The sequence below is a fragment of the Rhinoderma darwinii genome, unplaced genomic scaffold (genome assembly GCF_050947455.1).
Source record: "Rhinoderma darwinii isolate aRhiDar2 unplaced genomic scaffold, aRhiDar2.hap1 Scaffold_498, whole genome shotgun sequence".
In the NCBI taxonomy this organism is placed as follows: Eukaryota; Metazoa; Chordata; class Amphibia; order Anura; family Rhinodermatidae; genus Rhinoderma; species Rhinoderma darwinii.
The window spans coordinates 87,152-108,582 of NW_027464045.1; the positions used below are offsets into that span (position 1 = coordinate 87,152).

Here is a 21,431-nt window from a genome sequence, read left to right on the forward strand (position 1 = left end):
GACATCATAATGGGGCCTCAGAGATAAAAGCCTGGGCCCAGGCAGTGTTGGTCAGTGCTGCTCAGCAGGCAGCACTGGACTGGATTAAAGCTGATACAAGGTGTGAAAGGAGAAGGGGTGGCAGTGGGCATGCACTTATTGCTGCTGCTGCTGCTGCTGCTGCTGCCAGTGTTTGCACGGCAGGAGGGCATTTGGGCGTTGCCAGGAAGGCGTTTTTATATCGATTCCTCCTCTTTCAGCACTGCATTGTGGTGCAAGCAAAAGAAGCAAAACGCGCGGCACGTTCGGGTTATCGCTTCTCGGCCTTTTGGCTAAGATCAAGTGTAGTATCTGTTCTTATCAGTTTAATATCTGATACGTCCCCTATCTGGGGACCATATATTAAATGGATTTTTAGAACAGGGAGATGGAAATAGAGCTTGCTCTGTCCACTCCACGCATTGACCGGGTATTGCAGTATTTCCAGGACCGGTGCACCCTTTCCTTATGTGTTTACTAAAATCAGATTCCAAAAGTGCTTTTTGTGTTTGCCATTGTTTTTGTCTTTCGGATGGGATCTCCCCTTTTAATCCCATTATTTCAACACCTATTGGACAATGCATTTGTACAGTCATGTGTGATAATGAGCTAATTTATTAAATGCAATTAATTAATACATTGCCACCTCTTGTTTTGTGTCGTCTGTGTTTCTGTGTTTCCGGCATTTCACATTGGAACAGCTCATTCACCTTCCTTGTCTTCTCTCCGCCCTCCCTCCTAGGTAGGTTAAAGAGCTGCACCTGAGCCAGCCACTGATTGATGCAGCACCATAGTCAAATAGTGGAGTGGAGTAGGGGAACAGCAAACAGCCATTAAAGCAGCCAGCCCGCCCGCCCGCCCGCCCGCCCGTCACAATGGACCTACCTGTGTACACTAGATGGATGTGATGGAATGTACTGTGGTCCCTACATTTCAAGAAGAAGTAAGAATTGCAGTTGCAACAAACCCTTGCTTGCCTACAAAGAGAGCAGCAATTTGGATTTGTTACTATGTTACCTGGAAGAATAACAAACTGTGCAAGGATGGAGGTTGTAGGAGCAAGGAGAACAAGTTGTCTGTAAAGTTGGTGGATGCCTATTTTCCATTTTGCAGTCCCTTGTCTCCCTCTTGTGGCCTCCTGGAGGCAACTAGCTGTGCAAAAAAAAGACAGCCTGGGGGCCGGCTGTTGCAGTGTTGCCCTCTCAGGCAACACTGAGTGACTGACTGAGCCGCACCGTCTTATATAAAGTTCAGACGGAACTTTGCACGTGTCATAGTGGAGACCTCAGGAGCCAGAGCCAGCTTTCTGACATCATAATGGGGCCTCAGAGATAAAAGCCTGGGCCCAGGCAGTGTTGGTCAGTGCTGCTCAGCAGGCAGCACTGGACTGGATTAAAGCTGATACAAGGTGTGAAAGGAGAAGGGGTGGCAGTGGGCATGCACTTACTGCTGCTGCTGCCAGTGTTTGCACGGCAGGAGGGCATTTGGGCGTTGCCAGGAAGGCGTTTTTATGTCGATTCCTCCTCTTTCAGCACTGCATTGTGGTGCAAGCAAAAGAAGCAAAACGCGCGGCACGTTCGGGTTATCGCTTCTCGGCCTTTTGGCTAAGATCAAGTGTAGTATCTGTTCTTATCAGTTTAATATCTGATACCTCCCCTATCTGGGGACCATATATTAAATGGATTTTTAGAACAGGGAGATGGAAATAGAGCTTGCTCTGTCCACTCCACGCATTGACCTGGTATTGCAGTATTTCCAGGACCGGTGCACCCTTTCCTTATGTGTTTACTAAAATCAGATTCCAAAAGTGCTTTTTGTGTTTGCCATTGTTTTTGTCTTTTGGATGGGATCTCCCCTTTTAATCCCATTATTTCAACACCTGTTGGACAATGCATTTGTACAGTCATGTGTGATAATGAGCTAATTTATTAAATGCAATTAATTAATACATTGCCACCTCTTGTTTTGTGTCGTCTGTGTTTCTGTGTTTCCGGCATTTCACATTGGAACAGCTCATTCACCTTCCTTGTCTTCTCTCCGCCCTCCCTCCTAGGTAGGTTAAAGAGCTGCACCTGAGCCAGCCACTGATTGATGCAGCACCATAGTCAAATAGTGGAGTGGAGTAGGGGAACAGCAAACAGCCATTAAAGCAGCCAGCCCTCCCGCCCGCCCGCCCGTCACAATGGACCTACCTGTGTACACTAGATGGATGTGATGGAATGTACTGTGGTCCCTACATTTCAAGAAGAAGTAAGAATTGCAGTTGCAACAAACCCTTGCTTGCCTACAAAGAGAGCAGCAATTTGGATTTGTTACTATGTTACCTGGAAGAATAACAAACTGTGCAAGGATGGAGGTTGTAGGAGCAAGGAGAACAAGTTGTCTGTAAAGTTGGTGGATGCCTATTTTCCATTTTGCAGTCCCTTGTCTCCCTCTTGTGGCCTCCTGGAGGCAACTAGCTGTGCAAAAAAAAGACAGCCTGGGGGCCGGCTGTTGCAGTGTTGCCCTCTCAGGCAACACTGAGTGACTGACTGAGCCGCACCGTCTTATATAAAGTTCAGACGGAACTTTGCACGTGTCATAGTGGAGACCTCAGGAGCCAGAGCCAGCTTTCTGACATCATAATGGGGCCTCAGAGATAAAAGCCTGGGCCCAGGCAGTGTTGGTCAGTGCTGCTCAGCAGGCAGCATTGGACTGGATTAAAGCTGATACAAGGTGTGAAAGGAGAAGGGGTGGCAGTGGGCATGCACTTACTGCTGCTGCTGCTGCTGCTGCTGCTGCTGCCAGTGTTTGCACGGCAGGAGGGCATTTGGGCGTTGCCAGGAAGGCGTTTTTATGTTGATTCCTCCTCTTTCAGCACTGCATTGTGGTGCAAGCAAAAGAAGCAAAACGCGCGGCACGTTCGGGTTATCGCTTCTCGGCCTTTTGGCTAAGATCAAGTGTAGTATCTGTTCTTATCAGTTTAATATCTGATACGTCCCCTATCTGGGGACCATATATTAAATGGATTTTTAGAACAGGGAGATGGAAATAGAGCTTGCTCTGTCCACTCCACGCATTGACCTGGTATTGCAGTATTTCCAGGACCGGTGCACCCTTTCCTTATGTGTTTACTAAAATCAGATTCCAAAAGTGCTTTTTGTGTTTGCCATTGTTTTTGTCTTTCGGATGGGATCTCCCCTTTTAATCCCATTATTTCAACACCTGTTGGACAATGCATTTGTACAGTCATGTGTGATAATGAGCTAATTTATTAAATGCAATTAATTAATACATTGCCACCTCTTGTTTTGTGTCGTCTGTGTTTCTGTGTTTCCGGCATTTCACATTGGAACAGCTCATTCACCTTCCTTGTCTTCTCTCCGCCCTCCCTCCTAGGTAGGTTAAAGAGCTGCACCTGAGCCAGCCACTGATTGATGCAGCACCATAGTCAAATAGTGGAGTGGAGTAGGGGAACAGCAAACAGCCATTAAAGCAGCCAGCCCGCCCGCCCGTCACAATGGACCTACCTGTGTACACTAGATGGATGTGATGGAATGTACTGTGGTCCCTACATTTCAAGAAGAAGTAAAAATTGCAGTTGCAACAAACCCTTGCTTGCCTACAAAGAGAGCAGCAATTTGGATTTGTTACTATGTTACCTGGAAGAATAACAAACTGTGCAAGGATGGAGGTTGTAGGAGCAAGGAGAACAAGTTGTCTGTAAAGTTGGTGGATGCCTATTTTCCATTTTGCAGTCCCTTGTCTCCCTCTTGTGGCCTCCTGGAGGCAACTAGCTGTGCAAAAAAAAGACAGCCTGGGGGCCGGCTGTTGCAGTGTTGCCCTCTCAGGCAACACTGAGTGACTGACTGAGCCGCACCGTCTTATATAAAGTTCAGACGGAACTTTGCACGTGTCATAGTGGAGACCTCAGGAGCCAGAGCCAGCTTTCTGACATCATAATGGGGCCTCAGAGATAAAAGCCTGGGCCCAGGCAGTGTTGGTCAGTGCTGCTCAGCAGGCAGCACTGGACTGGATTAAAGCTGATACAAGGTGTGAAAGGAGAAGGGGTGGCAGTGGGCATGCACTTATTGCTGCTGCTGCTGCTGCTGCTGCTGCCAGTGTTTGCACGGCAGGAGGGCATTTGGGCGTTGCCAGGAAGGCGTTTTTATATCGATTCCTCCTCTTTCAGCACTGCATTGTGGTGCAAGCAAAAGAAGCAAAACGCGCGGCACGTTCGGGTTATCGCTTCTCGGCCTTTTGGCTAAGATCAAGTGTAGTATCTGTTCTTATCAGTTTAATATCTGATACGTCCCCTATCTGGGGACCATATATTAAATGGATTTTTAGAACAGGGAGATGGAAATAGAGCTTGCTCTGTCCACTCCACGCATTGACCTGGTATTGCAGTATTTCCAGGACCGGTGCACCCTTTCCTTATGTGTTTACTAAAATCAGATTCCAAAAGTGCTTTTTGTGTTTGCCATTGTTTTTGTCTTTCGGATGGGATCTCCCCTTTTAATCCCATTATTTCAACACCTGTTGGACAATGCATTTGTACAGTCATGTGTGATAATGAGCTAATTTATTAAATGCAATTAATTAATACATTGCCACCTCTTGTTTTGTGTCGTCTGTGTTTCTGTGTTTCCGGCATTTCACATTGGAACAGCTCATTCACCTTCCTTGTCTTCTCTCCGCCCTCCCTCCTAGGTAGGTTAAAGAGCTGCACCTGAGCCAGCCACTGATTGATGCAGCACCATAGTCAAATAGTGGAGTGGAGTAGGGGAACAGCAAACAGCCATTAAAGCAGCCAGCCCGCCCGCCCGCCCGCCCGCCCGTCACAATGGACCTACCTGTGTACACTAGATGGATGTGATGGAATGTACTGTGGTCCCTACATTTCAAGAAGAAGTAAGAATTGCAGTTGCAACAAACCCTTGCTTGCCTACAAAGAGAGCAGCAATTTGGATTTGTTACTATGTTACCTGGAAGAATAACAAACTGTGCAAGGATGGAGGTTGTAGGAGCAAGGAGAACAAGTTGTCTGTAAAGTTGGTGGATGCCTATTTTCCATTTTGCAGTCCCTTGTCTCCCTCTTGTGGCCTCCTGGAGGCAACTAGCTGTGCAAAAAAAAGACAGCCTGGGGGCCGGCTGTTGCAGTGTTGCCCTCTCAGGCAACACTGAGTGACTGACTGAGCCGCACCGTCTTATATAAAGTTCAGACGGAACTTTGCACGTGTCATAGTGGAGACCTCAGGAGCCAGAGCCAGCTTTCTGACATCATAATGGGGCCTCAGAGATAAAAGCCTGGGCCCAGGCAGTGTTGGTCAGTGCTGCTCAGCAGGCAGCACTGGACTGGATTAAAGCTGATACAAGGTGTGAAAGGAGAAGGGGTGGCAGTGGGCATGCACTTACTGCTGCTGCTGCTGCTGCTGCTGCTGCTGCCAGTGTTTGCACGGCAGGAGGGCATTTGGGCGTTGCCAGGAAGGCGTTTTTATGTCGATTCCTCCTCTTTCAGCACTGCATTGTGGTGCAAGCAAAAGAAGCAAAATGCGCGGCACGTTCGGGTTATCGCTTCTCGGCCTTTTGGCTAAGATCAAGTGTAGTATCTGTTCTTATCAGTTTAATATCTGATACGTCCCCTATCTGGGGACCATATATTAAATGGATTTTTAGAACAGGGAGATGGAAATAGAGCTTGCTCTGTCCACTCCACGCATTGACCTGGTATTGCAGTATTTCCAGGACCGGTGCACCCTTTCCTTATGTGTTTACTAAAATCAGATTCCAAAAGTGCTTTTTGTGTTTGCCATTGTTTTTGTCTTTCGGATGGGATCTCCCCTTTTAATCCCATTATTTCAACACCTGTTGGACAATGCATTTGTACAGTCATGTGTGATAATGAGCTAATTTATTAAATGCAATTAATTAATACATTGCCACCTCTTGTTTTGTGTCGTCTGTGTTTCTGTGTTTCCGGCATTTCACATTGGAACAGCTCATTCACCTTCCTTGTCTTCTCTCCGCCCTCCCTCCTAGGTAGGTTAAAGAGCTGCACCTGAGCCAGCCACTGATTGATGCAGCACCATAGTCAAATAGTGGAGTGGAGTAGGGGAACAGCAAACAGCCATTAAAGCAGCCAGCCCGCCCGCCCGCCCGCCCGCCCGTCACAATGGACCTACCTGTGTACACTAGATGGATGTGATGGAATGTACTGTGGTCCCTACATTTCAAGAAGAAGTAAGAATTGCAGTTGCAACAAACCCTTGCTTGCCTACAAAGAGAGCAGCAATTTGGATTTGTTACTATGTTACCTGGAAGAATAACAAACTGTGCAAGGATGGAGGTTGTAGGAGCAAGGAGAACAAGTTGTCTGTAAAGTTGGTGGATGCCTATTTTCCATTTTGCAGTCCCTTGTCTCCCTGGAGGCAACTAGCTGTGCAAAAAAAAGACAGCCTGGGGGCCGGCTGTTGCAGTGTTGCCCTCTCAGGCAACACTGAGTGACTGACTGAGCCGCACCGTCTTATATAAAGTTCAGACGGAACTTTGCACGTGTCATAGTGGAGACCTCAGGAGCCAGAGCCAGCTTTCTGACATCATAATGGGGCCTCAGAGATAAAAGCCTGGGCCCAGGCAGTGTTGGTCAGTGCTGCTCAGCAGGCAGCACTGGACTGGATTAAAGCTGATACAAGGTGTGAAAGGAGAAGGGGTGGCAGTGGGCATGCACTTACTGCTGCTGCTGCTGCTGCTGCCAGTGTTTGCACGGCAGGAGGGCATTTGGGCGTTGCCAGGAAGGCGTTTTTATGTCGATTCCTCCTCTTTCAGCACTGCATTGTGGTGCAAGCAAAAGAAGCAAAACGCGCGGCACGTTCGGGTTATCGCTTCTCGGCCTTTTGGCTAAGATCAAGTGTAGTATCTGTTCTTATCAGTTTAATATCTGATACGTCCCCTATCTGGGGACCATATATTAAATGGATTTTTAGAACAGGGAGATGGAAATAGAGCTTGCTCTGTCCACTCCACGCATTGACCTGGTATTGCAGTATTTCCAGGACCGGTGCACCCTTTCCTTATGTGTTTACTAAAATCAGATTCCAAAAGTGCTTTTTGTGTTTGCCATTGTTTTTGTCTTTCGGATGGGATCTCCCCTTTTAATCCCATTATTTCAACACCTGTTGGACAATGCATTTGTACAGTCATGTGTGATAATGAGCTAATTTATTAAATGCAATTAATTAATACATTGCCACCTCTTGTTTTGTGTCGTCTGTGTTTCTGTGTTTCCGGCATTTCACATTGGAACAGCTCATTCACCTTCCTTGTCTTCTCTCCGCCCTCCCTCCTAGGTAGGTTAAAGAGCTGCACCTGAGCCAGCCACTGATTGATGCAGCACCATAGTCAAATAGTGGAGTGGAGTAGGGGAACAGCAAACAGCCATTAAAGCAGCCAGCCCGCCCGCCCGCCCGTCACAATGGACCTACCTGTGTACACTAGATGGATGTGATGGAATGTACTGTGGTCCCTACATTTCAAGAAGAAGTAAGAATTGCAGTTGCAACAAACCCTTGCTTGCCTACAAAGAGAGCAGCAATTTGGATTTGTTACTATGTTACCTGGAAGAATAACAAACTGTGCAAGGATGGAGGTTGTAGGAGCAAGGAGAACAAGTTGTCTGTAAAGTTGGTGGATGCCTATTTTCCATTTTGCAGTCCCTTGTCTCCCTCTTGTGGCCTCCTGGAGGCAACTAGCTGTGCAAAAAAAAGACAGCCTGGGGGCCGGCTGTTGCAGTGTTGCCCTCTCAGGCAACACTGAGTGACTGACTGAGCCGCACCGTCTTATATAAAGTTCAGACGGAACTTTGCACGTGTCATAGTGGAGACCTCAGGAGCCAGAGCCAGCTTTCTGACATCATAATGGGGCCTCAGAGATAAAAGCCTGGGCCCAGGCAGTGTTGGTCAGTGCTGCTCAGCAGGCAGCACTGGACTGGATTAAAGCTGATACAAGGTGTGAAAGGAGAAGGGGTGGCAGTGGGCATGCACTTACTGCTGCTGCTGCTGCTGCCAGTGTTTGCACGGCAGGAGGGCGTTTGGGCGTTGCCAGGAAGGCGTTTTTATGTCGATTCCTCCTCTTTCAGCACTGCATTGTGGTGCAAGCAAAAGAAGCAAAACGCGCGGCACGTTCGGGTTATCGCTTCTCGGCCTTTTGGCTAAGATCAAGTGTAGTATCTGTTCTTATCAGTTTAATATCTGATACCTCCCCTATCTGGGGACCATATATTAAATGGATTTTTAGAACAGGGAGATGGAAATAGAGCTTGCTCTGTCCACTCCACGCATTGACCTGGTATTGCAGTATTTCCAGGACCGGTGCACCCTTTCCTTATGTGTTTACTAAAATCAGATTCCAAAAGTGCTTTTTGTGTTTGCCATTGTTTTTGTCTTTCGGATGGGATCTCCCCTTTTAATCCCATTATTTCAACACCTGTTGGACAATGCATTTGTACAGTCATGTGTGATAATGAGCTAATTTATTAAATGCAATTAATTAATACATTGCCACCTCTTGTTTTGTGTCGTCTGTGTTTCTGTGTTTCCGGCATTTCACATTGGAACAGCTCATTCACCTTCCTTGTCTTCTCTCCGCCCTCCCTCCTAGGTAGGTTAAAGAGCTGCACCTGAGCCAGCCACTGATTGATGCAGCACCATAGTCAAATAGTGGAGTGGAGTAGGGGAACAGCAAACAGCCATTAAAGCAGCCAGCCCGCCCGCCCGCCCGTCACAATGGACCTACCTGTGTACACTAGATGGATGTGATGGAATGTACTGTGGTCCCTACATTTCAAGAAGAAGTAAGAATTGCAGTTGCAACAAACCCTTGCTTGCCTACAAAGAGAGCAGCAATTTGGATTTGTTACTATGTTACCTGGAAGAATAACAAACTGTGCAAGGATGGAGGTTGTAGGAGCAAGGAGAACAAGTTGTCTGTAAAGTTGGTGGATGCCTATTTTCCATTTTGCAGTCCCTTGTCTCCCTCTTGTGGCCTCCTGGAGGCAACTAGCTGTGCAAAAAAAAGACAGCCTGGGGGCCGGCTGTTGCAGTGTTGCCCTCTCAGGCAACACTGAGTGACTGACTGAGCCGCACCGTCTTATATAAAGTTCAGACGGAACTTTGCACGTGTCATAGTGGAGACCTCAGGAGCCAGAGCCAGCTTTCTGACATCATAATGGGGCCTCAGAGATAAAAGCCTGGGCCCAGGCAGTGTTGGTCAGTGCTGCTCAGCAGGCAGCACTGGACTGGATTAAAGCTGATACAAGGTGTGAAAGGAGAAGGGGTGGCAGTGGGCATGCACTTACTGCTGCTGCTGCTGCTGCCAGTGTTTGCACGGCAGGAGGGCGTTTGGGCGTTGCCAGGAAGGCGTTTTTATGTCGATTCCTCCTCTTTCAGCACTGCATTGTGGTGCAAGCAAAAGAAGCAAAACGCGCGGCACGTTCGGGTTATCGCTTCTCGGCCTTTTGGCTAAGATCAAGTGTAGTATCTGTTCTTATCAGTTTAATATCTGATACCTCCCCTATCTGGGGACCATATATTAAATGGATTTTTAGAACAGGGAGATGGAAATAGAGCTTGCTCTGTCCACTCCACGCATTGACCTGGTATTGCAGTATTTCCAGGACCGGTGCACCCTTTCCTTATGTGTTTACTAAAATCAGATTCCAAAAGTGCTTTTTGTGTTTGCCATTGTTTTTGTCTTTCGGATGGGATCTCCCCTTTTAATCCCATTATTTCAACACCTGTTGGACAATGCATTTGTACAGTCATGTGTGATAATGAGCTAATTTATTAAATGCAATTAATTAATACATTGCCACCTCTTGTTTTGTGTCGTCTGTGTTTCTGTGTTTCCGGCATTTCACATTGGAACAGCTCATTCACCTTCCTTGTCTTCTCTCCGCCCTCCCTCCTAGGTAGGTTAAAGAGCTGCACCTGAGCCAGCCACTGATTGATGCAGCACCATAGTCAAATAGTGGAGTGGAGTAGGGGAACAGCAAACAGCCATTAAAGCAGCCAGCCCGCCCGCCCGCCCGTCACAATGGACCTACCTGTGTACACTAGATGGATGTGATGGAATGTACTGTGGTCCCTACATTTCAAGAAGAAGTAAGAATTGCAGTTGCAACAAACCCTTGCTTGCCTACAAAGAGAGCAGCAATTTGGATTTGTTACTATGTTACCTGGAAGAATAACAAACTGTGCAAGGATGGAGGTTGTAGGAGCAAGGAGAACAAGTTGTCTGTAAAGTTGGTGGATGCCTATTTTCCATTTTGCAGTCCCTTGTCTCCCTCTTGTGGCCTCCTGGAGGCAACTAGCTGTGCAAAAAAAAGACAGCCTGGGGGCCGGCTGTTGCAGTGTTGCCCTCTCAGGCAACACTGAGTGACTGACTGAGCCGCACCGTCTTATATAAAGTTCAGACGGAACTTTGCACGTGTCATAGTGGAGACCTCAGGAGCCAGAGCCAGCTTTCTGACATCATAATGGGGCCTCAGAGATAAAAGCCTGGGCCCAGGCAGTGTTGGTCAGTGCTGCTCAGCAGGCAGCACTGGACTGGATTAAAGCTGATACAAGGTGTGAAAGGAGAAGGGGTGGCAGTGGGCATGCACTTACTGCTGCTGCTGCTGCTGCTGCTGCTGCTGCTGCCAGTGTTTGCACGGCAGGAGGGCATTTGGGCGTTGCCAGGAAGGCGTTTTTATGTCGATTCCTCCTCTTTCAGCACTGCATTGTGGTGCAAGCAAAAGAAGCAAAACGTGCGGCACGTTCGGGTTATCGCTTCTCGGCCTTTTGGCTAAGATCAAGTGTAGTATCTGTTCTTATCAGTTTAATATCTGATACGTCCCCTATCTGGGGACCATATATTAAATGGATTTTTAGAACAGGGAGATGGAAATAGAGCTTGCTCTGTCCACTCCACGCATTGACCTGGTATTTCAGTATTTCCAGGACCGGTGCACCCTTTCCTTATGTGTTTACTAAAATCAGATTCCAAAAGTGCTTTTTGTGTTTGCCATTGTTTTTGCCTTTCGGATGGGATCTCCCCTTTTAATCCCATTATTTCAACACCTGTTGGACAATGCATTTGTACAGTCATGTGTGATAATGAGCTAATTTATTAAATGCAATTAATTAATACATTGCCACCTCTTGTTTTGTGTCGTCTGTGTTTCCGGCATTTCACATTGGAACAGCTCATTCACCTTCCTTGTCTTCTCTCCGCCCTCCCTCCTAGGTAGGTTAAAGAGCTGCACCTGAGCCAGCCACTGATTGATGCAGCACCATAGTCAAATAGTGGAGTGGAGTAGGGGAACAGCAAACAGCCATTAAAGCAGCCAGCCCGCCCGCCCGCCCGTCACAATGGACCTACCTGTGTACACTAGATGGATGTGATGGAATGTACTGTGGTCCCTACATTTCAAGAAGAAGTAAGAATTGCAGTTGCAACAAACCCTTGCTTGCCTACAAAGAGAGCAGCAATTTGGATTTGTTACTATGTTACCTGGAAGAATAACAAACTGTGCAAGGATGGAGGTTGTAGGAGCAAGGAGAACAAGTTGTCTGTAAAGTTGGTGGATGCCTATTTTCCATTTTGCAGTCCCTTGTCTCCCTCTTGTGGCCTCCTGGAGGCAACTAGCTGTGCAAAAAAAAGACAGCCTGGGGGCCGGCTGTTGCAGTGTTGCCCTCTCAGGCAACACTGAGTGACTGACTGAGCCGCACCGTCTTATATAAAGTTCAGACGGAACTTTGCACGTGTCATAGTGGAGACCTCAGGAGCCAGAGCCAGCTTTCTGACATCATAATGGGGCCTCAGAGATAAAAGCCTGGGCCCAGGCAGTGTTGGTCAGTGCTGCTCAGCAGGCAGCACTGGACTGGATTAAAGCTGATACAAGGTGTGAAAGGAGAAGGGGTGGCAGTGGGCATGCACTTACTGCTGCTGCTGCTGCTGCTGCTGCCAGTGTTTGCACGGCAGGAGGGCATTTGGGCGTTGCCAGGAAGGCGTTTTTATGTCGATTCCTCCTCTTTCAGCACTGCATTGTGGTGCAAGCAAAAGAAGCAAAACGCGCGGCACGTTCGGGTTATCGCTTCTCGGCCTTTTGGCTAAGATCAAGTGTAGTATCTGTTCTTATCAGTTTAATATCTGATACGTCCCCTATCTGGGGACCATATATTAAATGGATTTTTAGAACAGGGAGATGGAAATAGAGCTTGCTCTGTCCACTCCACGCATTGACCTGGTATTGCAGTATTTCCAGGACCGGTGCACCCTTTCCTTATGTGTTTACTAAAATCAGATTCCAAAAGTGCTTTTTGTGTTTGCCATTGTTTTTGTCTTTCGGATGGGATCTCCCCTTTTAATCCCATTATTTCAACACCTGTTGGACAATGCATTTGTACAGTCATGTGTGATAATGAGCTAATTTATTAAATGCAATTAATTAATACATTGCCACCTCTTGTTTTGTGTCGTCTGTGTTTCTGTGTTTCCGGCATTTCACATTGGAACAGCTCATTCACCTTCCTTGTCTTCTCTCCGCCCTCCCTCCTAGGTAGGTTAAAGAGCTGCACCTGAGCCAGCCACTGATTGATGCAGCACCATAGTCAAATAGTGGAGTGGAGTAGGGGAACAGCAAACAGCCATTAAAGCAGCCAGCCCGCCCGCCCGCCCGTCACAATGGACCTACCTGTGTACACTAGATGGATGTGATGGAATGTACTGTGGTCCCTACATTTCAAGAAGAAGTAAGAATTGCAGTTGCAACAAACCCTTGCTTGCCTACAAAGAGAGCAGCAATTTGGATTTGTTACTATGTTACCTGGAAGAATAACAAACTGTGCAAGGATGGAGGTTGTAGGAGCAAGGAGAACAAGTTGTCTGTAAAGTTGGTGGATGCCTATTTTCCATTTTGCAGTCCCTTGTCTCCCTCTTGTGGCCTCCTGGAGGCAACTAGCTGTGCAAAAAAAAGACAGCCTGGGGGCCGGCTGTTGCAGTGTTGCCCTCTCAGGCAACACTGAGTGACTGACTGAGCCGCACCGTCTTATATAAAGTTCAGACGGAACTTTGCACGTGTCATAGTGGAGACCTCAGGAGCCAGAGCCAGCTTTCTGACATCATAATGGGGCCTCAGAGATAAAAGCCTGGGCCCAGGCAGTGTTGGTCAGTGCTGCTCAGCAGGCAGCACTGGACTGGATTAAAGCTGATACAAGGTGTGAAAGGAGAAGGGGTGGCAGTGGGCATGCACTTACTGCTGCTGCTGCTGCTGCTGCTGCTGCCAGTGTTTGCACGGCAGGAGGGCATTTGGGCGTTGCCAGGAAGGCGTTTTTATGTCGATTCCTCCTCTTTCAGCACTGCATTGTGGTGCAAGCAAAAGAAGCAAAACGCGCGGCACGTTCGGGTTATCGCTTCTCGGCCTTTTGGCTAAGATCAAGTGTAGTATCTGTTCTTATCAGTTTAATATCTGATACGTCCCCTATCTGGGGACCATATATTAAATGGATTTTTAGAACAGGGAGATGGAAATAGAGCTTGCTCTGTCCACTCCACGCATTGACCTGGTATTGCAGTATTTCCAGGACCGGTGCACCCTTTCCTTATGTGTTTACTAAAATCAGATTCCAAAAGTGCTTTTTGTGTTTGCCATTGTTTTTGTCTTTCGGATGGGATCTCCCCTTTTAATCCCATTATTTCAACACCTGTTGGACAATGCATTTGTACAGTCATGTGTGATAATGAGCTAATTTATTAAATGCAATTAATTAATACATTGCCACCTCTTGTTTTGTGTCGTCTGTGTTTCTGTGTTTCCGGCATTTCACATTGGAACAGCTCATTCACCTTCCTTGTCTTCTCTCCGCCCTCCCTCCTAGGTAGGTTAAAGAGCTGCACCTGAGCCAGCCACTGATTGATGCAGCACCATAGTCAAATAGTGGAGTGGAGTAGGGGAACAGCAAACAGCCATTAAAGCAGCCAGCCCGCCCGCCCGCCCGTCACAATGGACCTACCTGTGTACACTAGATGGATGTGATGGAATGTACTGTGGTCCCTACATTTCAAGAAGAAGTAAGAATTGCAGTTGCAACAAACCCTTGCTTGCCTACAAAGAGAGCAGCAATTTGGATTTGTTACTATGTTACCTGGAAGAATAACAAACTGTGCAAGGATGGAGGTTGTAGGAGCAAGGAGAACAAGTTGTCTGTAAAGTTGGTGGATGCCTATTTTCCATTTTGCAGTCCCTTGTCTCCCTCTTGTGGCCTCCTGGAGGCAACTAGCTGTGCAAAAAAAAGACAGCCTGGGGGCCGGCTGTTGCAGTGTTGCCCTCTCAGGCAACACTGAGTGACTGACTGAGCCGCACAGTGGCGGACACAGACTGCAAAAGGCCCCTGTGCAGATAATGTGCCAGGGCCCCCCCCCCCCCCCCACCCCGCAAACTTCTCATGGCCGACGGTCCGCTTTCAGCTGCATCGCTGGGTCTCCTAAGTGACCCAACAATGCAGCACTAGCAGCCGGGGCGTCACTAAGGCTGGGTTCACACACACACTATTTACGGACGTAATTTGGGCGTTTTAGCATTGAATTACATCCGAAAATGCGGCTCAAAAGCGTCGGAAAACATCTGCCCATTCATTTGAATGGGTCTTACGATGTTCTGTGCCGATGGTCATTTTTTTTTACGCGCCGCTGTCGAAAGGCGGCGCGTAAAAAACTGCCTGTCACTTCTTCAGATGTAAATGGAGCCGTTTTCCATGGACTCCATGGAAAACCAGCTTCAATTACTTCCGTAGTGGACGCAGCAAAAGACGCCTGCACATGCCATTACGGCTGAAATTACGGTGCTGTTTTCTCCTGAAAACAGCACAGTAATTTCAGCCGTAACAGACGCTGCCGTGTGAACATACCCTCAGGGCTTAAAATGTCCGGGAAATAGCCCCAATACATATGTGTCCGCCCCAAAAAAAAGTGTGTGTATAGGAGACAGCATAGCATATCTATAGCACTACGACCCTATAAACTATGGATAGGATTAGATACAGTGGCTGAGCAGACAGTATCACACATGATAGGATTAGATACAGTGGCTCAGAAGGCAGTATCACACATGATAGGATTAGATACACAGCTCAGCAGACAGTATCACACATGATAGGATTAGATACAGTGGCCCAGCAGACAGTATCACACATGATAGGATTAGATACAGTGGCTCAGCAGACAGTACCACACATGATAGGATTAGATACAGTGGCTCAGCAGACAGTACCACACATGATAGGATTAGATACAGTGGCTCAGCAGACAGTATCACACATGATAGGATTAGATACAGTGGCTCAGCAGACAGTACCACACATTATAGGATTAGATACAGTGGCTCAGCAGACAGTATCACACATGATAGGATTAGATACAGTGGCTCAGCAGACAGTATCACACATGATCGGATTAGATATAGGGCCCAGCACAGTATCATACATGATTGGATTAGATACACAGCTCAGCAGACTGTATCACACATGATAGGATTAGATACAGGGCCCAGCTCGCTGACATTGCGGCTCCAGCGCTGGACCCAGGAAAGGTAAGAATAATAATTTTGCTTCTTTATGTGTTACTGATTATTTTTGTGTGTTTGTGTTTTTTTTACAGGTTCGGTTGTTGGACTTCGGATACGAGGACTTCAATGACGGCGTTTTTTTTATTCTCAATAAAATGGTTAATGAGGGTTGTGTTTTTATTTCAATAAAAAAAATTTCTATGTGCTTGTATCTTTTTAAACTTTATTATCACCGCCTTAGTAATGGCCGCTGGCTGATTGACAACCTCCATTACTAAGGCGAGGCTTAATGTTAGCCGGTGCAGAGTCTACACTAACCCCCATTATTACCCCGGTACCCACCGCCACCAGGGGTACTGGGAAGAGCCGGGTACAAACCAGTACCCGACCAGCTGTAGTGACGGGCAGGCACCGGGGTGGCCGCAGGCTGGTAGTATTAGGCTGGGGAAGGCCAAAAACAGTGGCCCTTCCCACCCTTGTAATGCTGCCTGCTGCTGCTGTGTTGTATCTGGCTGGTTATGAAAATTGGGGGGGACCCGACATCGTTCTTTCCAATTATTTTTTAAATGACGTGGCGTCCCCCCCATTTTCATAACCAGCCAGATACAATAAAGCAGCAGCAGCCTAGCATCACCAGGGTAGGAAGGGCCACTGTATCTCCTGATAATACCAGCCTGCGGCCACCCCAGTGGCCGACCATCACTACAGATGGTCAGGTACTGGATCGTACCCGGCTCTTCCCAGCACCCCTGGTGGCGGTGGGTACCGGGGTAATAAAGGGGGTTAGTGTTAGCCTCTGCACCGGCTAACACTAAGCCCTGCCTTAGCAATGGATGCTGTCAATCAGCCGGCGGCCATTACTAAGGCGGTAGTAATATAGTTTAAAAAAAACCACAAAGACATAGAAAAAATATTTTATTGAAATAAAAAAAAAAAAACACAACCCTCATTAACCATTTTATTAATAAAAAAAAAAGCTGTCATCGAAGTAGTCCTGGAATCCGCCGTAGTCCAACGACCGAACCTGTAAGAAAACACACAAAAAATGATTAGTAACACATGTGTTAGGGTATGTGCACACACACTAATTACGTCCGGAATTGACGGACGTATTTCGGCCGCAAGTACCGGACCGAACACACTGCAGGGAGCCGGGCTCCTAGCATCATAGTTATGTACGACGCTAGGAGTCCCTGCCTCGCTGCCGGACAACTGTCCGGTACTGAAAACATGATTACAGTACAGGACAGTTGTCCCACAGCGAGGCAGGGACTCCTAGCGTCGTACATAAGTACGACGCTAGGAGCCCGGCTCCCTGCAGTGTGTTCGGTCCGGTACTTGCGGCCGAAATACATCCGTCACTTACGGACGTAATTAGTGTCTGTGCACATACCCTAAGGCTTAGATACAGGGCCCATGTGTGATACTGTCTGTGGGACCCTGTATCTAAGCCTACCACAAGGTAGGCTTAGATACAGGGTCCAGCAGACAGTAATCTTATACAGTATAAGATTACTGTGTGCTGGGGCCCTGTATCTAAACCTACAGTGTGGTAGGCTTAGATACAGGGCCCAGCAGACAGGATCACGCATGGGCCATGTATCTAAGCCTACCATGTGATTGGCTTAGATACAGGGCCCAGCAGACAGCATCACACAATCTGTGATCCTGTCTCATGGGCCCCCTAAGCCTGCTACATCGTAGGCTTAGGGGTTGTGCAGTCCCTAAACATTGATGGCCTATCCTCAGGATAGGCCATCAATAGCTGATGTGTCGCCCGGGACCCGCAAATCAGCTGTTTTGAAGGGGCCGCAGCACTCGTACGAGAGCTGCTTCCCCTTCATTTCACTACTCGCCCACACTGTGAATCGCCGAAACCGATTCACAGTGTGACCGGAATGAAGTGACAGGAATGAAGGGGAGCAGCTCTCGTACGAGTGCTGCGGCCCCTTCAAAACAGCTGATTGGCGGGTCCCAGGAGTCGGACCCCGCCAGTCAGGGCTATCTTACCTTCCTCTTCGGCCGCGGCGGGAGTTCTGTCGTCTCGATGCTGTGCGCGGCGCATAGCGCTGTGACGTCATGTGCTGCGCACAGCGCCTGACGTCAGGACCTCCGCTGCGATCCGGAACCAGGAAGGTAAGTAAAGTATGTTACTATAGTAACAGGGGCCCGCGGCCCGAGTTACTATAGTAACTTTTTATTGATGTGGTGCGGGGGGGCCGTGGGCCCCCCTGGCTTCGGGGCCCGGTCGCAATTGCGACCGCTGCGACCCCTATAGCTACGCCAGTGGTCCACGGGCCTCTGTCTCAGTCCTCAGCATCGCGCAGCTGAGAACTGAGTCGGCCAGCAGAGGAACGGGCCCCCTTCCCACGCGGGGCCCTTGTGCAGCTGCACCGGCTGCACATGCGGTATGTCCGCCCCTGGAGCCGCACCGTCTTATATAAAGTTCAGACGGAACTTTGCACGTGTCATAGTGGAGACCTCAGGAGCCAGAGCCAGCTTTCTGACATCATAATGGGGCCTCAGAGATAAAAGCCTGGGCCCAGGCAGTGTTGGTCAGTGCTGCTCAGCAGGCAGCACTGGACTGGATTAAAGCTGATACAAGGTGTGAAAGGAGAAGGGGTGGCAGTGGGCATGCACTTACTGCTGCTGCTGCTGCTGCTGCTGCTGCCAGTGTTTGCACGGCAGGAGGGCATTTGGGCGTTGCCAGGAAGGCGTTTTTATGTCGATTCCTCCTCTTTCAGCACTGCATTGTGGTGCAAGCAAAAGAAGCAAAACGCGCGGCACGTTCGGGTTATCGCTTCTCGGCCTTTTGGCTAAGATCAAGTGTAGTATCTGTTCTTATCAGTTTAATATCTGATACGTCCCCTATCTGGGGACCATATATTAAATGGATTTTTAGAACAGGGAGATGGAAATAGAGCTTGCTCTGTCCACTCCACGCATTGACCTGGTATTGCAGTATTTCCAGGACCGGTGCACCCTTTCCTTATGTGTTTACTAAAATCAGATTCCAAAAGTGCTTTTTGTGTTTGCCATTGTTTTTGTCTTTCGGATGGGATCTCCCCTTTTAATCCCATTATTTCAACACCTGTTGGACAATGCATTTGTACAGTCATGTGTGATAATGAGCTAATTTATTAAATGCAATTAATTAATACATTGCCACCTCTTGTTTTGTGTCGTCTGTGTTTCTGTGTTTCCGGCATTTCACATTGGAACAGCTCATTCACCTTCCTTGTCTTCTCTCCGCCCTCCCTCCTAGGTAGGTTAAAGAGCTGCACCTGAGCCAGCCACTGATTGATGCAGCACCATAGTCAAATAGTGGAGTGGAGTAGGGGAACAGCAAACAGCCATTAAAGCAGCCAGCCCGCCCGCCCGTCACAATGGACCTACCTGTGTACACTAGATGGATGTGATGGAATGTACTGTGGTCCCTACATTTCAAGAAGAAGTAAAAATTGCAGTTGCAACAAACCCTTGCTTGCCTACAAAGAGAGCAGCAATTTGGATTTGTTACTATGTTACCTGGAAGAATAACAAACTGTGCAAGGATGGAGGTTGTAGGAGCAAGGAGAACAAGTTGTCTGTAAAGTTGGTGGATGCCTATTTTCCATTTTGCAGTCCCTTGTCTCCCTCTTGTGGCCTCCTGGAGGCAACTAGCTGTGCAAAAAAAAGACAGCCTGGGGGCCGGCTGTTGCAGTGTTGCCCTCTCAGGCAACACTGAGTGACTGACTGAGCCGCACCGTCTTATATAAAGTTCAGACGGAACTTTGCACGTGTCATAGTGGAGACCTCAGGAGCCAGAGCCAGCTTTCTGACATCATAATGGGGCCTCAGAGATAAAAGCCTGGGCCCAGGCAGTGTTGGTCAGTGCTGCTCAGCAGGCAGCACTGGACTGGATTAAAGCTGATACAAGGTGTGAAAGGAGAAGGGGTGGCAGTGGGCATGCACTTATTGCTGCTGCTGCTGCTGCTGCTGCTGCCAGTGTTTGCACGGCAGGAGGGCATTTGGGCGTTGCCAGGAAGGCGTTTTTATATCGATTCCTCCTCTTTCAGCACTGCATTGTGGTGCAAGCAAAAGAAGCAAAACGCGCGGCACGTTCGGGTTATCGCTTCTCGGCCTTTTGGCTAAGATCAAGTGTAGTATCTGTTCTTATCAGTTTAATATCTGATACGTCCCCTATCTGGGGACCATATATTAAATGGATTTTTAGAACAGGGAGATGGAAATAGAGCTTGCTCTGTCCACTCCACGCATTGACCTGGTATTGCAGTATTTCCAGGACCGGTGCACCCTTTCCTTATGTGTTTACTAAAATCAGATTCCAAAAGTGCTTTTTGTGTTTGCCATTGTTTTTGTCTTTCGGATGGGATCTCCCCTTTTAATCCCATTATTTCAACACCTATTGGACAATGCATTTGTACAGTCATGTGTGATAATGAGCTAATTTATTAAATGCAATTAATTAATACATTGCCACCTCTTGTTTTGTGTCGTCTGTGTTTCTGTGTTTCCGGCATTTCACATTGGAACAGCTCATTCACCTTCCTTGTCTTCTCTCCGCCCTCCCTCCTAGGTAGGTTAAAGAGCTGCACCTGAGCCAGCCACTGATTGATGCAGCACCATAGTCAAATAGTGGAGTGGAGTAGGGGAACAGCAAACAGCCATTAAAGCAGCCAGCCCGCCCGCCCGCCCGCCCGCCCGTCACAATGGACCTACCTGTGTACACTAGATGGATGTGATGGAATGTACTGTGGTCCCTACATTTCAAGAAGAAGTAAGAATTGCAGTTGCAACAAACCCTTGCTTGCCTACAAAGAGAGCAGCAATTTGGATTTGTTACTATGTTACCTGGAAGAATAACAAACTGTGCAAGGATGGAGGTTGTAGGAGCAAGGAGAACAAGTTGTCTGTAAAGTTGGTGGATGCCTATTTTCCATTTTGCAGTCCCTTGTCTCCCTCTTGTGGCCTCCTGGAGGCAACTAGCTGTGCAAAAAAAAGACAGCCTGGGGGCCGGCTGTTGCAGTGTTGCCCTCTCAGGCAACACTGAGTGACTGACTGAGCCGCACCGTCTTATATAAAGTTCAGACGGAACTTTGCACGTGTCATAGTGGAGACCTCAGGAGCCAGAGCCAGCTTTCTGACATCATAATGGGGCCTCAGAGATAAAAGCCTGGGCCCAGGCAGTGTTGGTCAGTGCTGCTCAGCAGGCAGCACTGGACTGGATTAAAGCTGATACAAGGTGTGAAAGGAGAAGGGGTGGCAGTGGGCATGCACTTACTGCTGCTGCTGCTGCCAGTGTTTGCACGGCAGGAGGGCATTTGGGCGTTGCCAGGAAGGCGTTTTTATGTCGATTCCTCCTCTTTCAGCACTGCATTGTGGTGCAAGCAAAAGAAGCAAAACGCGCGGCCCGTTCGGGTTATCGCTTCTCGGCCTTTTGGCTAAGATCAAGTGTAGTATCTGTTCTTATCAGTTTAATATCTGATACGTCCCCTATCTGGGGACCATATATTAAATGGATTTTTAGAACAGGGAGATGGAAATAGAGCTTGCTCTGTCCACTCCACGCATTGACCTGGTATTGCAGTATTTCCAGGACCGGTGCACCCTTTCCTTATGTGTTTACTAAAATCAGATTCCAAAAGTGCTTTTTGTGTTTGCCATTGTTTTTGTCTTTCGGATGGGATCTCCCCTTTTAATCCCATTATTTCAACACCTGTTGGACAATGCATTTGTACAGTCATGTGTGATAATGAGCTAATTTATTAAATGCAATTAATTAATACATTGCCACCTCTTGTTTTGTGTCGTCTGTGTTTCTGTGTTTCCG

The 21,431-nt window shown here is 47.9% G+C and overlaps 14 non-coding genes across 14 annotated transcripts; all 14 read left to right on the forward strand.

Moving 5' to 3' along the window:
* The first annotated feature begins 291 nt into the window (after positions 1-291).
* Positions 292-482, forward strand: LOC142720394 (U2 spliceosomal RNA). Its single transcript, XR_012873183.1, has one exon. It is a non-coding gene; the product is annotated as a U2 spliceosomal RNA (small nuclear RNA).
* Positions 483-1,602: 1,120 nt separating this feature from the next.
* Positions 1,603-1,793, forward strand: LOC142720407 (U2 spliceosomal RNA). Its single transcript, XR_012873195.1, has one exon. It is a non-coding gene; the product is annotated as a U2 spliceosomal RNA (small nuclear RNA).
* A 1,134-nt stretch (positions 1,794-2,927) lies between these two features.
* Positions 2,928-3,118, forward strand: LOC142720441 (U2 spliceosomal RNA). The gene has a single exon (XR_012873228.1). It is a non-coding gene; the product is annotated as a U2 spliceosomal RNA (small nuclear RNA).
* A 1,123-nt stretch (positions 3,119-4,241) lies between these two features.
* On the forward strand, positions 4,242-4,432 carry LOC142720442 (U2 spliceosomal RNA). The gene has a single exon (XR_012873229.1). It is a non-coding gene; the product is annotated as a U2 spliceosomal RNA (small nuclear RNA).
* Positions 4,433-5,570: 1,138 nt separating this feature from the next.
* Positions 5,571-5,761, forward strand: LOC142720443 (U2 spliceosomal RNA). The gene has a single exon (XR_012873230.1). It is a non-coding gene; the product is annotated as a U2 spliceosomal RNA (small nuclear RNA).
* Positions 5,762-6,877: 1,116 nt separating this feature from the next.
* Positions 6,878-7,068, forward strand: LOC142720444 (U2 spliceosomal RNA). The gene has a single exon (XR_012873231.1). It is a non-coding gene; the product is annotated as a U2 spliceosomal RNA (small nuclear RNA).
* A 1,118-nt stretch (positions 7,069-8,186) lies between these two features.
* LOC142720408 (U2 spliceosomal RNA) lies at positions 8,187-8,377 on the forward strand. Its single transcript, XR_012873196.1, has one exon. It is a non-coding gene; the product is annotated as a U2 spliceosomal RNA (small nuclear RNA).
* Positions 8,378-9,495: 1,118 nt separating this feature from the next.
* LOC142720409 (U2 spliceosomal RNA) lies at positions 9,496-9,686 on the forward strand. The gene has a single exon (XR_012873197.1). It is a non-coding gene; the product is annotated as a U2 spliceosomal RNA (small nuclear RNA).
* A 1,133-nt stretch (positions 9,687-10,819) lies between these two features.
* Positions 10,820-11,010, forward strand: LOC142720377 (U2 spliceosomal RNA). Its single transcript, XR_012873165.1, has one exon. It is a non-coding gene; the product is annotated as a U2 spliceosomal RNA (small nuclear RNA).
* A 1,116-nt stretch (positions 11,011-12,126) lies between these two features.
* LOC142720445 (U2 spliceosomal RNA) lies at positions 12,127-12,317 on the forward strand. The gene has a single exon (XR_012873233.1). It is a non-coding gene; the product is annotated as a U2 spliceosomal RNA (small nuclear RNA).
* A 1,127-nt stretch (positions 12,318-13,444) lies between these two features.
* Positions 13,445-13,635, forward strand: LOC142720446 (U2 spliceosomal RNA). The gene has a single exon (XR_012873234.1). It is a non-coding gene; the product is annotated as a U2 spliceosomal RNA (small nuclear RNA).
* Positions 13,636-18,394: 4,759 nt separating this feature from the next.
* LOC142720447 (U2 spliceosomal RNA) lies at positions 18,395-18,585 on the forward strand. The gene has a single exon (XR_012873235.1). It is a non-coding gene; the product is annotated as a U2 spliceosomal RNA (small nuclear RNA).
* A 1,123-nt stretch (positions 18,586-19,708) lies between these two features.
* On the forward strand, positions 19,709-19,899 carry LOC142720448 (U2 spliceosomal RNA). Its single transcript, XR_012873236.1, has one exon. It is a non-coding gene; the product is annotated as a U2 spliceosomal RNA (small nuclear RNA).
* A 1,123-nt stretch (positions 19,900-21,022) lies between these two features.
* LOC142720451 (U2 spliceosomal RNA) lies at positions 21,023-21,213 on the forward strand. Its single transcript, XR_012873238.1, has one exon. It is a non-coding gene; the product is annotated as a U2 spliceosomal RNA (small nuclear RNA).
* Positions 21,214-21,431: the final 218 nt, after the last annotated feature.